This window comes from Moschus berezovskii, chromosome 11 (genome assembly GCF_049115385.1).
Source record: "Moschus berezovskii isolate FMDL1 chromosome 11, NW_MosBer_1.0, whole genome shotgun sequence".
Taxonomy (NCBI): domain Eukaryota; kingdom Metazoa; phylum Chordata; class Mammalia; order Artiodactyla; family Moschidae; genus Moschus; species Moschus berezovskii.
Genome location: NC_142470.1, coordinates 104590947 through 104604526, shown reverse-complemented (window position 1 = coordinate 104604526; position 13580 = coordinate 104590947). Strand labels below are relative to the sequence as shown.

The window sequence follows — 13580 nt, the reverse complement described above, 5'->3', positions numbered from 1 at the left end:
AGTGGGGGCCATCCTGACCATGGAGGCCTCTGCAGCCAGAAGAGTTGGTGCTATGGAAGTGTATCCAACAGCGTGGAGAAGAGACTCAACACACGTGACCCATTCTGAAAAGGCGGCCCAGATAACAATGTAGACATCACTTCTCTGTACTAATATACACTATGTAAAAGCCTTTTTCTTCTGTACTGGGGCACAGCTGATTGGCACGCTGTAGTAGTCTCGGGTGAGCAGCAGAGGGGCTCCACCGCACACGCACGTGTCCTCTCTCCCCCAGACTCCCCTTCCCTCCAGGCTGCCACATGACACTGAGCAGAGCTCCCTGTGCTGTACAGCAGGTTCCTGTTGGTCCTCCAACACAGCGGTGTGTACACATCCACCCCAGACTCCCCAACTGTCCCTTCTTCCCATCCTTCCCTGCTGGCCACCATAACAACACCTACTCCCGTGAACACATATATATGCATATCTGGCACAGCACGCGCCAAGCCTGGAAGGAGACGCTGCCCCCAGATGCCACTGCTACGCTGGCTCACGCTCTGCCTCCAGGTCTGCTGGACGGAAGAGACTGTCTGTGAAGCGGCACCTGGCCTCGGGCCACCCAAGGGGGCAGCCAAAGGGCAGGCTGCCAGGACGGAGCCCAATCACAAGTCTGGGCAGGGTCCCAGATGGCGGGCAGGCTGGCCCCGAGCCAGGCTCGCCAACTTCCAGGCCTTTCCCGCGTGCCAGCCTGACCAAGTCTTGTCTATAGTACTTGCGCTGCCACTGAGAGACCCCGCGGTTGCCCGTGAACCGCTCCTAGTAACTTCAGCTCTAGAACGTGGTGCCCAATAAGCTGTGCTGACCAGAACCCCTTGATGCACAGACTCGCCTTTGCCCAGGAAGGCCCAATGTAGCGCGAAGACACTCGCTAAGATGACATTGCTGAGTCTCGGAAAACAGGTGACTCACATCTGCAAAATGTTTTGTGTTCGTACATTAAGAATCCATTTACACCCTGAGAATACACTGGAAATGCTAATATGCGATGATTTAAAGATCTGATTTCCAGTGGTGCATGCAGCTGACACCCAGCAACACACCAAATACACAGGGCTGAGTCTGTCCCCGTGGAAACGACCCCAGGGCAAGGAGGGTGGATCACCAGGGGGACTGGTGCCAGTTCAGACATTGAGTGGGTGGTGCTAAACCTCCAACAACCCCATCCTGCCCCTCCTCTCACTGCGGCTTCTAAGTCACGAACCTTCCACGCAGGAGAACCCAAGAGAAAGTTCCTGCTGCCAGGCTGAAGAACTGATGCTTTTGAATGGTGGTGCTAGAGAAGACTCTTGAGAGTCCCCTGGACAGAAAGGAAATCAACCCTGAATATTTATTGGGAGGACTGATGCTGAAGCTCCAACACTTTGCCCACCTGATGCAAAGAGCCGACTCACTGGAAAAGACCCTGATGCTTGGAAAGATTGGGGGCAAGAGGAGAAGGGGGCAACAGAGGATGAGATGGTTCGAGGCATCACCAACTCAACAGACATGAATTTGAGCAAACTCCAGCAGATGATGAAGGACAGGGAAGCCTGGCATGCTGCAGTCCATGGAGTCATAAAGAGTTGGACATGACTGAGCGACTGAACAACAACCATTCCTTGGGGAGCACGGTGGGAGGAAGAATGAATAATTAAGCAGGCCAGCTGATGGAACACGGGGGTTAGGAGTTAAGTATCCAACCCAGGTTAGAAGAGCTGGTGCCAGTGGAGACGCTGCTTCAGAGAAGCTCACTGCACTTGCCACATGGGCTGCAGAGCCCTAAAGGGAACACAAGTGACCCAGGTCAGAGCCCCCATGCCCACCACACCTGCCCCGGCACCCATGAGGTACTGAGGCTGTGCCTGGCCCCAGAGCTGCACACAGACCAAGAGAGAGAAGAGCCGAGAGCAGTCTGCACAGGCTTGGAGCAGCGTGTCCAGAAATGACAGTAACCAAGATGAAGGACTCTCATAAGACAGGTTAAGTGGAGACACACACTCGGTAAGGAGAGCGCATGTGTGCACAACACAGAGAGGTGTGGAAGGACGGACAGACACCTGATATTCATGAGCTGATAAACATACCCAGGCAGCTGGGCAGTAAATATTCATGATGCACTCAGTGCTGGAAAGGTACTCAATATTCACAATATGTCCATCTACAGGAGACTAAACATACAACAGGGACTTGATATTGACTGTAATTCCGTTACCCACGGGCGACATTCAACATGGTCCTCTGAGCCACCGCTGTCTGTCATGCTCATCGGCAGGTCACAGATGCAGCAGGGCAAAATTGGCCCTAAATCTCGCCTGCAGAACAAGTGTGTGTGGGTGTGGGTATGGCGGGGGGGGCGGTGACTGGTCCAGGGCACCTCCCGTCAGTAGCTGGCTGCTAGTACTTGTAACCACGTTAGCAGGAAAAGCTGACACTGCAGAGGGAGACAGAGCATGTGAACCCTGTGTGCCCTAGGACTCAGGCGCTGGGGGATCCCACCTGCTTGCACCCTCTCCCACCTCTTTACCTGCCCCATCTCTCTGCCCTGGCTCCTCACTTTCAACTGCATCAAGCTCATTTCCCACCTGGAGGAGGCAACAGCAACCCACTCCAGTATTCTTGCCTGAGAAATCCCATGAACAGAGGAGCTAGGCAGGCTACAGTCCATGGGGTCACAGGAGAGTCGGACAGGACTGAGCACAATAAGGTCATTCCCAACAGGACTTCTGCCACTAGCCCTGCTCAGCAGTGCTCACACAACAGACTTGCTTATTGTCCTGGATAACCATCCGACCTCAGTCCCTTCATTGTTTTAGGATCCTTTATCAAGGGGTCTTATGTGCAGTAGCGTTAGTCACTCAGTTGTGTCTGACTCTTTGCAACCCCATGAACTGCAGCCCACCAGGCTCCTCTGTCCACGGAATTCCCCAGGCAAGAATACTACAGTGAGTTGCCATTCCCTTCCCCAGGGGATCTTCCCGACCCAGGAAATGAACCCAGGTCTCCGGCATTGCAGTTAGATTCTTTACCATCTGAGCCACCAGGGAAGCCCCTGGGGGTCCTAATTGGGAATCAAAATAAATGCCCTTTTGCTTATTAAGAAAGACAATGGAAGGGTTGCTGCTGCTGCTACTGCTAAGTCACTTCAGTCGTGTCCGACTCTGTGTGACCCCATAGACAGAAGCCCACCAGGCTCCCCCATCCCTGGGATTCTCCAGGCAAGGACACTGGAGTGGGTTGCCATTTCCTTCTCCAATGTGTGAAAGTGAAAAGTGAAAGTAAAGTCGCTCAGTCGTGTCAGACTCATAGCGACCCCATGGACTGCAGCTTACCAGGCTCCTCCGTCCACGGGATTTTCTAGGCAAGAGTACTGGAGTGGCTTGCCATTGCCTTCTCCGAATGGAAGGGTAACCACTACAAATAATTCATGAGGCATTTTCTCCACTGATACAGGATCTCAAGCGATGCTGGTATGTGTGAATCCCCACCCCCATGCTATGGGGTCACAGGGACTCTAGGTGGCAGGGTGGAAACCAGAGCCCTGACTACCCCCCTCAGCTGGACCACCTGCTTTAAGAAAGCAAAACACCTCTGACATTTTCACGACCCCCACTCAAGCCAGCCATTCTGAGAGTAGTTTCTTGGGAAACTTGCACACCTGAGCTAAGGCTTCTGCTGCCTCCCACAGACGTGAGACTCTGGGGACAGAAAAAAAAGAGACTACTGTCTGGACCCCAGAGGTGAGTGGGTATTCCAGAAGTTCTCAAACTTCATACATTCAAAAGCCTACCCCACACCGGGGCTAGGAAGACACTTGAGCAAATAAACAACATCCTACTCCTCACCTTTCAAAAGGCTTTTTTGCAATTTCTTTCACAGATAGCTTAATCATAAGAAACATCTCTGGGAGCTCCTGCACAGGAACAGTGCCAGTGTTCACAAGGAGCCGACACAGGTAGGGGTGTCCCTGGATGCATGGCCACCCCTGTCCGGTCAATCTGCCGCTAAATTCGCTGAGCATTCCCTGGGATCTACTGGTTAGTGTCCTCCTGAGCTCAGGGTTATGGGTCATAGAATATTAAAGCAATACAAAGGATGCTACAGTAATTCCTTAGAATCATCGATGTGCCTTAAGGACCATTTACCTGACCTGCAAGTTTGAAATGCGCTTCCAGGTGCAGATAACTGAGAGTGACAGGATTAGATGAGAATTCCTCTGGTTTCCATTCAGTTGGGGGAAAATGCTGACCGTGCCTATGGTCCAACGCACAGACACAGGTACCCTGACAACAAAAGGGATAAGCATGACACCAGGAAGAGTCAACTAAGAGGTGAGCCCCAAAAGACCACTCCTGGGGAGTCTTCTGTCTTTATGGATTCAAGAGGTCCTTCCCAGTTGGGGGAAGAGATAGTGAGTTTGAGATGGACAGGTACACTGCTATGTTTAAAATGGATAACCAACAAGGACAGCACAGGGAACTCTGCTTAATGTTATTTGGCAGCCTGGGTGGGAGGGGAGTTTGGGGAAGAATGGACACATGTATATGTATGAGTCCCTGTGCTGTTCTCCAGAAACTATCACAACATTGTTCATAAGAAGTCCTCCCCATGGGACGTTCTCTTTAATCTCACATGCGGCCAAGTCTTACTGTTACTTAAAGTCCCACCGTCTCTGAGAAGCCCCCCCGACCACTTTGCCTTCTACCCACAAAGTGTGAACAAAACCCAGGACTTGTGAAGCTTTAGGCTAATCAGGTTCTCCAAACAATTTCCAAGGATCCTGAAGAATCAATGACAACCTGGATTTTTCGGTGTTTTTCCTGCTGCTTTTGGTAAATGCCAAGCAGACAGTGGATCATTCTGATGATAAAGCAGCAGCGGCATAAACAGTGTGACCATTTGGAAAACACCAAAGCATATGAATCTGGTCTACTGGACTGGGCTCGGGAGTGTGTAGGCAGACAACTCTTCTGTCCTCCACCCACCAAAGCTTCAAAGCTACTCTTGCCCCATTTCCTCCCCATCCCTGACTGGTAACTCCAACAGGCCCTACAGTCTTTCTGGACTTTTTCAGGTAAGAAGAAGTCCAGTGCAGATAACGGAGGTTGAGTTGCCCAGAAGATGGGGAGATGGGGGGATAGGGGAAGGGAATTTCTGGTCTGTTTCCCCAGTTTGCTGCCCCCTGCTTCCTTCCCACATCTCCAGGGTGCATCTGGTTTCTCCAGGGAGGGGAGGAGTTAAGATACACAAGATGCTGAAATTCCCTCTACACATCAAGAGCATTGCTCTAAGCCCCCACATCCAGAGGACAGGAGATACAACCTAAGAAACATTCCTGCCATTCATGCCAAAAAGAAAAAAACCTCTTCCAATATAGGGAGAGAGGAACCTGGAGCCCCCAGCCCCTTTACCCCAGCCTGGAGGAGAGGGATTAATGAGGGAAGAAAACCCCCAGGGGATTGAGGGGGACACGGAAGGCTGGGGGGAGTTTGCCCTGCTTACTGCTAGGAACACGGGACCACTCAGACTAGGGACCTGGGCTATTCCACACAAACTGGGCAGGTTCCCAGATGCCCAGCAGGGACCTGTTGGAGACACAGGGTGTGGAGACCTCAGGGCCAGATGCAGGAGCCGGGTCCCCAGCTGTGTCTCACTCCAGTGACAGCTGGCTGGACAGTGCTCAACGGAAATAGAAAAAGGAGGCTCAGTGGTGGGAAACCCATCAGATGACAGCAAGAAGCCACGCTCCCCACACCTTGAAGTGCTGCAACCTTCTCCTGGAGCCCAGAGACTACCTGCAGTGAGAAAGGACCCCAGATACTGACCTGGAGAGACGGATACTGACTTTCCAGGGACTAAGCTGCTTTAAGCTAGATAGCGAGTCAGATAAAATCCTTTGAATTAGGCTCAGGAAAATCATGATCAGGACCTAGGACAAGACATATCAAAAGGGAACCAAAGTCCCTTGTTCAGGGCAGCGAAATTAAGTTCACCTAAAAAAGTTGACCTAAAAAACTTTGCACATCACAACTGGGAGGCTGGTGACCTTCAGCCCTCCACAATAAACCCCGGGCAAGAAACATCTCCACTCGGATCGAAAGGCTTCCTCAGGGTCTCCATGCAACATAAGCAGAGTTTATAAGCATGTCTGTGCACAGGCATGAAGCTAACCTCCCAAGGAAGACCGGATGGCTGCAAGCTTGCCCAGGCAAACCCAGCCTACTGTGCCACCTCAGAAAACTTACCTTCCAGGACGGCAATGTACCTTCACCCACAGTCTCATTTAACCCCCTGAGCTGGCAACCGGCACTCCCATTCTGCTAAGTCAAACCAAGACTCATCAAGCTTCGGTGATCAGCTCAAGATGATCAAGCTGAACAACAATATGAATAGGACGTCCACCCTCCCCTGAGCCCAAGGGGCCTGGTCCCACGCAGCGGCCATATGCTGTGTGTGAGCCACGCGGCAGCCTTGGAGGTGCCACTTTTTAATTTGTTCACTGAGGACAGCTGCTCAGAGACACTAAGAAACTTGACCAGGAGGTAAGTCTGGACCAAGGGAGGCCCTCGCTCCAGGCACAAAATTTCAGGGGGTACCAAAGACTCCTGGAGACAAATGGTGCAATGGACTGTTTCAAAACATCAACATGAACACAGAATCCACACTGCACAAAACACATCACAATTTTAAATAAAGACAGGATCTGTACTACTGATTTTTCTTCTACCTTAGGCTCCAATATGGCTCAACACAACACTGAGGCAGAGAGAAGAAACCAGCCCAGCTCAGTTCTCCACAGGCCCCACAGTCAGGGACCGCTGATGTGACTGCACAGACTCTAGGTATGCTTCTCCCTCCAATCCTACCGCCTCACATGGCTCTACGGAGTGATCACGGCGCTCCATCTTCCCAGGTGTGAGCTCCAGGGAGACCGGGGTCTAAACAGATTCTATTCCACGGTCACGTGCCCGAATTATGTAAATGAAGGAAGCATGCCGGCTGGAACAGGGAGTGGGGATATTTTAAGCTATCAGTTGAGGAACGTGTCGGGTGGGCGCTCAGAGGCTCACACAGCTGCTCGTCTCCCACTTGATAGATTTATGGCTCAAAAGTAAGTATTCAGCAGTGACACCATGCCAGCTGCCGCCTGTTCCGACACGAGTCTAACCCCAGCGGTGGTATTCCTTTACACTTTGCATTTCAAAAGCCAAAGCCTGGTTGGGAACTACTCCACTGGAGTAACCACTCAGGCTTTGATCACTGTTCACCTCGTATTAACGCCCCGTCTGAGAGGAAGCGTCCGTTCAACAAATAAGTGTTGATTAAAAATGTGAGCGTTTCTTAGATCAAACCCAGACCCCCTACACTGGCAACCAAAGCCTAAAACGTGTATAACCAATAAAGCATTACCTGAAGCAGAAGAAGAGTTAACGGCTGTCCACTCCTCTCCCCTGCCGCGGCCTCTGGCGCCGGGGGGCACCGACACTCCGTCCACCAGCAACTTCCCCCGGCACACCGACTCCCCTCGTCGGGTGTTTTCTGAGGCGTCCCCTCACGATTCAAAGTTAAGTCCGGCCAAGTCAGCAAAGGGAAACTTCGGGCACTCGGGGGAGCGCGTCCGGCCGCACTCGGCCGCGGGGAGGGCGCTCCGTCCGCGTGGCTGAGGGGCTCCGAAACGCCCGCCCCGGTCCCTGCACGGGAGCGCGGCTACCTGCACGGGAGCGCGGGCGGCTCCGCGAAGCGCCGGGGGCTCTCGGTCCGCGGGCCGGGCGCGGCGGGGCCCGGGAGCGCGGGCGCGCGGCCCTCACGCGGCGCAGCAGGTGGCCGCCCGGCCTGGCCGCCGCCGCCGGGTCGGGGCCCCGAGACCCGGGCGCGGGCGCGGGCGCGGGCGCGACCCTCCGGCGCCGGCGCTGGCGCTCGCCGGCCTCGGGCGCGCTCCCCGGCCCGGGCGCGCCGGCTCGGCTCTGCGGCTCTCGGCGCGGCGGGGGCGGACGCGGCTGCCCGTACTCCTCTGGCTCCGCTCGCTCGCCCGCCGCGCGCGCCTCCCCGCGGCGCGCCGCTCCCACCGCCCGGCCGCGCTGGGCCCGAGCTCGTGGGGGCGGCGCCCGCGGGCCCGGCTGCCGGCGGGGTCCCCGCTCACCCGCTCTCGGGGACCCCGCCTAAGCCGGCCTGCGCGGGGGCGCTGTCGGAGCTCAGCGCCTGGCGTACCCCGTCTTCCCCGCCTCGCTCGGGCGACCCCGACGGTCCCGTGCACGAGGTGCCCCCGCTTCGCGCCCCTGCGGCCCCGACTGCACCCTCGCCCTCGGGGGTCACCTGAGGGCTCCGCTGCCCGACGGCGCTGGACCTGGGATGCTCATCATCCGCCTCGTCAGGCCGGCCACGGGCCGGAGGGAGGGCGCCGCCAGTGGGAATGGTGTGTTTGAATAAAACGAAAAGTTGTTTTCTATATAACCTTGTGTGTCCGGAGCGTCTCCAGGCTAATTAGGGAAGCTGCCGCCCTGTCGTGGGGTGAATCATTGTTGTGACACTGCAGATGGGGAGGAAAGGCTGCCAGCGGCCTCGCAGCCTCTCCCTACTTTCTTGTGGAGACGGGCCGGTCCAGGCAAGGAGATTGTCTTAGGAAACGTGCTGGCCTTGGGTGGTCGCTCAGCGGCGACCAGAGAGCTGGCCCTGAAGCCTGGGCCTGCCAGTCACACAGCCCCAGACGCCCCCGCCCCGGCCACGTGCCTGCAGAGCAGGGAGCTTAACCTCCAGGGAGGAAAGACCCACGTGAATTGTGACCCGCAGGGAACGGAGGCCGCTGCTGCCGACCCTTGAGAAGCTTCCATGCCAGCTAGAAGAGCCCATGCTAGCAGCACGTCGATTGATGGCCAACGGCTGAACCTTCAGCTCTGTTGGCGCCTTTATATGGGCACACCTGGAATCTGCACCACGTCTTAGGCGGTGGGTTTGGGGATTTTCCCTGGGGCACTGAAGACCCAAGAAGTCCGCGTTTGTACCGCTATGTGCAAAGAGCCATGGGAGAAGCTTGGAAGGGTCTCTCTCCACTCTTGGCTTTTACGGAGCAAAATCCCAAATAAAAGCATCAGAGGCAGGGTAAGGAGGTTAAGGGGCTTCCGAGGTGGCACAGTGGTAAAGAATCCACCTGCAATGCAGGAGACATGGGTTCGGTCCCTGGATCAGGTAGATCCCCTGGAGGAGGAAATGGTAACCCACTCCAGAATTCTTGCCTGGAGAATTTCGTGGACAGAGGAGCCTGGCGGGCTACATAAAACCCATGGGGTCATAAAGAGTTGGACACGCTGAAAGCGACTGAGCACCGCAGGGCACAGAAAGAAGTTAAAGACAGATCGCACTTACTTGAGCAGATAAAGAGAAGTTTACTTATGAAAATAAAATTTGTATAATCTCTTTGGACTAAGCCATTCTCTTAAAAACCCCTTTTGCTGTTAAGTGCTTTAAATTTCCTGTGTGGAAGGAATAAAAATATATTGTGAATCAGTCTATAGCCCCCCAATTTAATAACCTGCATTCACAATGGGTAGGTGAGTCATGAAGATAAGAAACAAGGACTCAGTTAGGGGGTGTGTGCTTTTTTCAGAATCCTCAAGCTGAACTGAACAACTACAAACAAACCTGCATCCCCTTCTCTTCTCTCCCACCTTGAGCCTCTGCTCCTTGCTGTCAAAAATCGCATTTATTTTGTTGTAACTCCTAAATATTTACTGACTCCATAAAGCGCCTTTCTAAGTAAGGATTTCATTTGTTTCTGTAGTATCTTAAACTTCTGGCTTTATTTGTGTGTGTTGTGGGTGGCTTTTGAAGTTCCTAGAGGTTTTGAGAGGACAAAACCGAAAGTTCTTGGTGATTAGTTAAGGCTAAGAAAGAACATGGTGTCAACACCCAAAATAGAAAGGGCAGGGGAACTTTGTGAACAGGCTAGAAAAATGGGAAAATATCAGGTTCTGGTAGAGCAAGCTTTAAAAGTGTTGAAAGGACGAACGCCCTCCCCATTCCTCAGCCCCCAGAGCTCCTCCAGTGCCATTCAAGGGAGTTCTTTTCCTCTGTAATGCCTCTTGGACCAAACCTTGAAGCCAGGTTGAGAAAAGGCTAAAATGTCAGTAACCATTTGCCAACGGTTTCAAGGAAACAGCCCCCACGTAGAGTTTTTGGAATCTTGCACAGACAACCAGAAAGCAAAGAGCAGAGGGTTGGTTTTGGGTTTTGTTTCTTTGTTTTTTCTGGAACTCCAGAAAAATCTTGCCCATCTATCCCTGAACGCTCCCTCCTGGGGAAGGAGAACCTCACTGATAAGGCAAAAGAAAGAGCTAAAGCTGTGCTACCTCAGGACTTCCCTGTGGTCCAGTGGTGAAGACTCTGTCTTCCAATGCAAGGGCGTGTGGGTTCGATCCCTGGTTGGGGAGCTATGATCCCACATGCCTCACAGTCAAAAAACCAAAACATAAAACAAAAACAATATGGTAACAAATTCAATAAAAAACTTCAAAAGTGGTCCATGTCAATCAGTGAATATATTGCATCTCACTCGGGAACGCATTTCTATCAAACGAGACCCACTATTACCCCATTTTACAGATGAGGCACTGCTGGCATCTCCCTGTTGTGGAGAAATGAGGTGGGTGCCCAAGGTCGGGCAGGAAGGAAGTGGCAGAGCCAGGATTTGAACCCACAGCCTGCAGTCCTGGCACTGAATAGGCTGCCTTTCTGCTGTGTGTGCTCAGTCGTTCAGTCGTGTCCGACTCTGCGACCCTGTGGACTGTAGCCCACCAGGCTCCTCTGTCTGTGGGATTTTCCAGCCAAGAATACTTGAGCAGGTTGCCATTTCCTCCTCCAGGGGATCTTCCTGACCCAGGGATCGAACTGGTGTCTCCTGCAGTGGCAGGAGGATTCTTTACCAGTGCGCCCCCTGGGAAACCCACCTTTCTACCAACAGCATCTAATGCTGCAACTGAAAATGCTTAAAAAAGAAAGGACATTCACACTTCCCCACTCTCAGGAAGAAGCATCTTTTGGGATCTCAGAAAGCAAGATTATTTAAGTCTAGTCTGCTCTCTACTGAATAATCACTTAGACCAGAGGGCTGTCACTGGTGGGATGGAGAAGGGGGTCCACCAGAGGCGCCAGGCTCAGTAGCCCAGGCTGGTACTGAGACACTCTTCTGCAGGAAACGGCTTCACCCCTGGCTTCTGCTCTGAGGTCTTCATAAAACACTCGTTCTGCCTGTTTCCCCTTGGGTTCCAAAAATACAGATCTCTATCTGGTCAGATGAGGATTGGAGTCAAGGACCAGCCAGGAGCCAACTAGCCAAAAAAGATGTCAACTTTCTCATGACACCAAGCCCATTGCCTGGGTGAGCCTTGATGACAGAAGTGGAATTGAACTGCCTCACCGTCCTCCTTCCTTGCCTGTATTCACAAGGCATCATCTGCCACCACACACCCAGTCAGGTACATTTTTGTCCACACAATCAAGCAGATTCATGCATTTGTGCATTTTCGCTCTAACTAGTGATTAACTATTTTTAAGACCAACACAAGAGTCACAATGCTCTGCCTTGAAATCACACCTTTATTTCAGTGGTTCTGAATGTTTTTTCATAAATGTATAAGACATTTTATTTTGTAAATTAGATGTCACGTTAAGAGACCAAGTAGGCTTATGTTCAGAACAAGTTCAAGGAATTCTGATTTTTTCCCTGATGGGATATTTTTTTCCTAATGTAGATACTATTTATCCTTTTGGAGAAGGCAATGGCAACCCACTCCAGTACTCTTGCCTGGAAAATCCCCTGGACGGAGGAGCCTAGTAGGTTGCTAAGAGTCAGGCACAACTGAGCGATTTCACTTTTACTTTTCACTTTCATGCACTGGAGAAGGAAATGGCAACCCACTCCAGTATTCTTGCCTGGAGAATCCCAGGGACAGAGGAGTCTGGTGGGCTGTTTGGCCAGTCCATTGATCTGTAGGAAGGTATTTCAGGTTTAGTGAGGTAGAGATATTTGATAATTCTGGCTTAGCATTAGCTAGGGCTGGAGGTTACACTTCTGCTAGAAATTTATCATGGATGATAAGTTTCATAAAATCTTACAGTCTCAGTTCAGTCGCTCAGTTGTGTCCGACTCTTTGCGACCCCATGAATCGCAGCACACCAGGCCTCCCTGTCCATCACCAACTCCCGGAGTACACTCAAACTCATATCCATCGAGTCGGTGATGCCATCCAGCCATCTCATCCTCTGTCGTCCCCTTCTCCTCCTACCCCCAATCCCTCCCAGCATCCAGGTCTTTTCCAGTGAGTCAACTCGTCACATGAGGTGGCCAAAGTATTGGAGTTTCAGCTTCAACATCAGTCATTCCAATGAACACCTAGGACTGATCTCCTTTAGGATGGACTGGTTGGATCTCCTTGCAGTCCAAGGGACTCTCAAGAGTCTTCTCCAACAACACAGTTCAAAAGCATCAATTCTTCGGCGATCAGCTTTCTTCACAGTCCAACTCTCACGTTCATACATGACCACTGGAAAAACCATAGCCTTGACTAGACAGACTTTGTTGGCAAAGTAATGTCTCTGCTTTTTAATATGATATCTAGGTTGGTCATAACTTTCCTTCCAAGGAGTAAGCGTCTTTTAATTTCATGGCTGCAATCAGCATCTGCAGTGATTTTGGAGCCCCAAAAAATAAAGTCTGACACTGTTTCCACTGTTTCCCCATCTATTTCCCATGAAGTGATGGGACCAGATGCCATGACGTTAAGTTTTCTGAATGTTGAGCTTTAAGCTAACTTTTTCACTCTCCTCCTTCACTTTCATCAAGAGGCTTTTGAGTTCCTCTTCACTTTCTGCCATAAGGGTGGTGTCCTCTGCATATCTGAGGTTATTGATACTTCTCCCGGCAATCTTGATTCCAGCTTGTGCTTCTTCCAGCCCAGCGTTCCTCATGATGTACTCTGCATATAAGTTAAATAAGTAGGGTGACAATATACAGCCTTGACGTACTCCTTTTCCTATTTGGAACCAGCCTGTTGTTCCATGTCCAGTTCTAACTGTTGCTTCCTGACCTGCATACAGGTTTCTCAAGAGGCAGGTCAGGTGGTCTGGTATTCCCATCTCTTTCAGAATTTTCCAGTTTATTGTGATCCACACAGTCAAAGGCTTTGGCATAGTCAATAAAGCAGAAATAGATGTTTTTCTGGAACTCTCTTGCCTTTTCGATGATCCAGGGGATGTTGGCAATTTGATCTCTGGTTCCTCTGCCTTTTCTAAAACCAGCTTGAACATCTGGAAGTTCATGGTTCACGTAAACAGTCTCAGGGTGGGCTAAATCTTGCCAGTGGTTTTTGCTGTTGTTGTTTGCAGGATTTGGTCTTGTTTTTATTTTCTGAGGTATAACTGACCTAAAGGACCCACATCTCTGTGTTTAGCTTGAATTTTCAGTTACATATCATTTCTCTCATGCAACCATCATCCACATCAAGATCTAGAACATTCTTAGCACCCTGGGACGCTCTCTTGTACCCTCTGCAGTCAGTGTACTCACCTCAGCT

General features: G+C 51.8%; 1 protein-coding gene across 1 annotated transcript in view; it reads right to left on the bottom strand.

Annotated features, from left to right (window-relative positions):
• The window catches only part of CRACDL (CRACD like), a 131777-nt gene extending 124076 nt beyond the window's left edge, over positions 1 to 7701 (bottom strand). The window contains exon 1 of the mRNA XM_055399580.2: positions 7426 to 7701. The gene's annotated coding sequence lies outside the window, so the exon portion shown is untranslated. The remainder of the gene's footprint in view (positions 1 to 7425) is intronic.
• Between the last annotated feature and the right edge of the window lie 5879 nt (positions 7702 to 13580).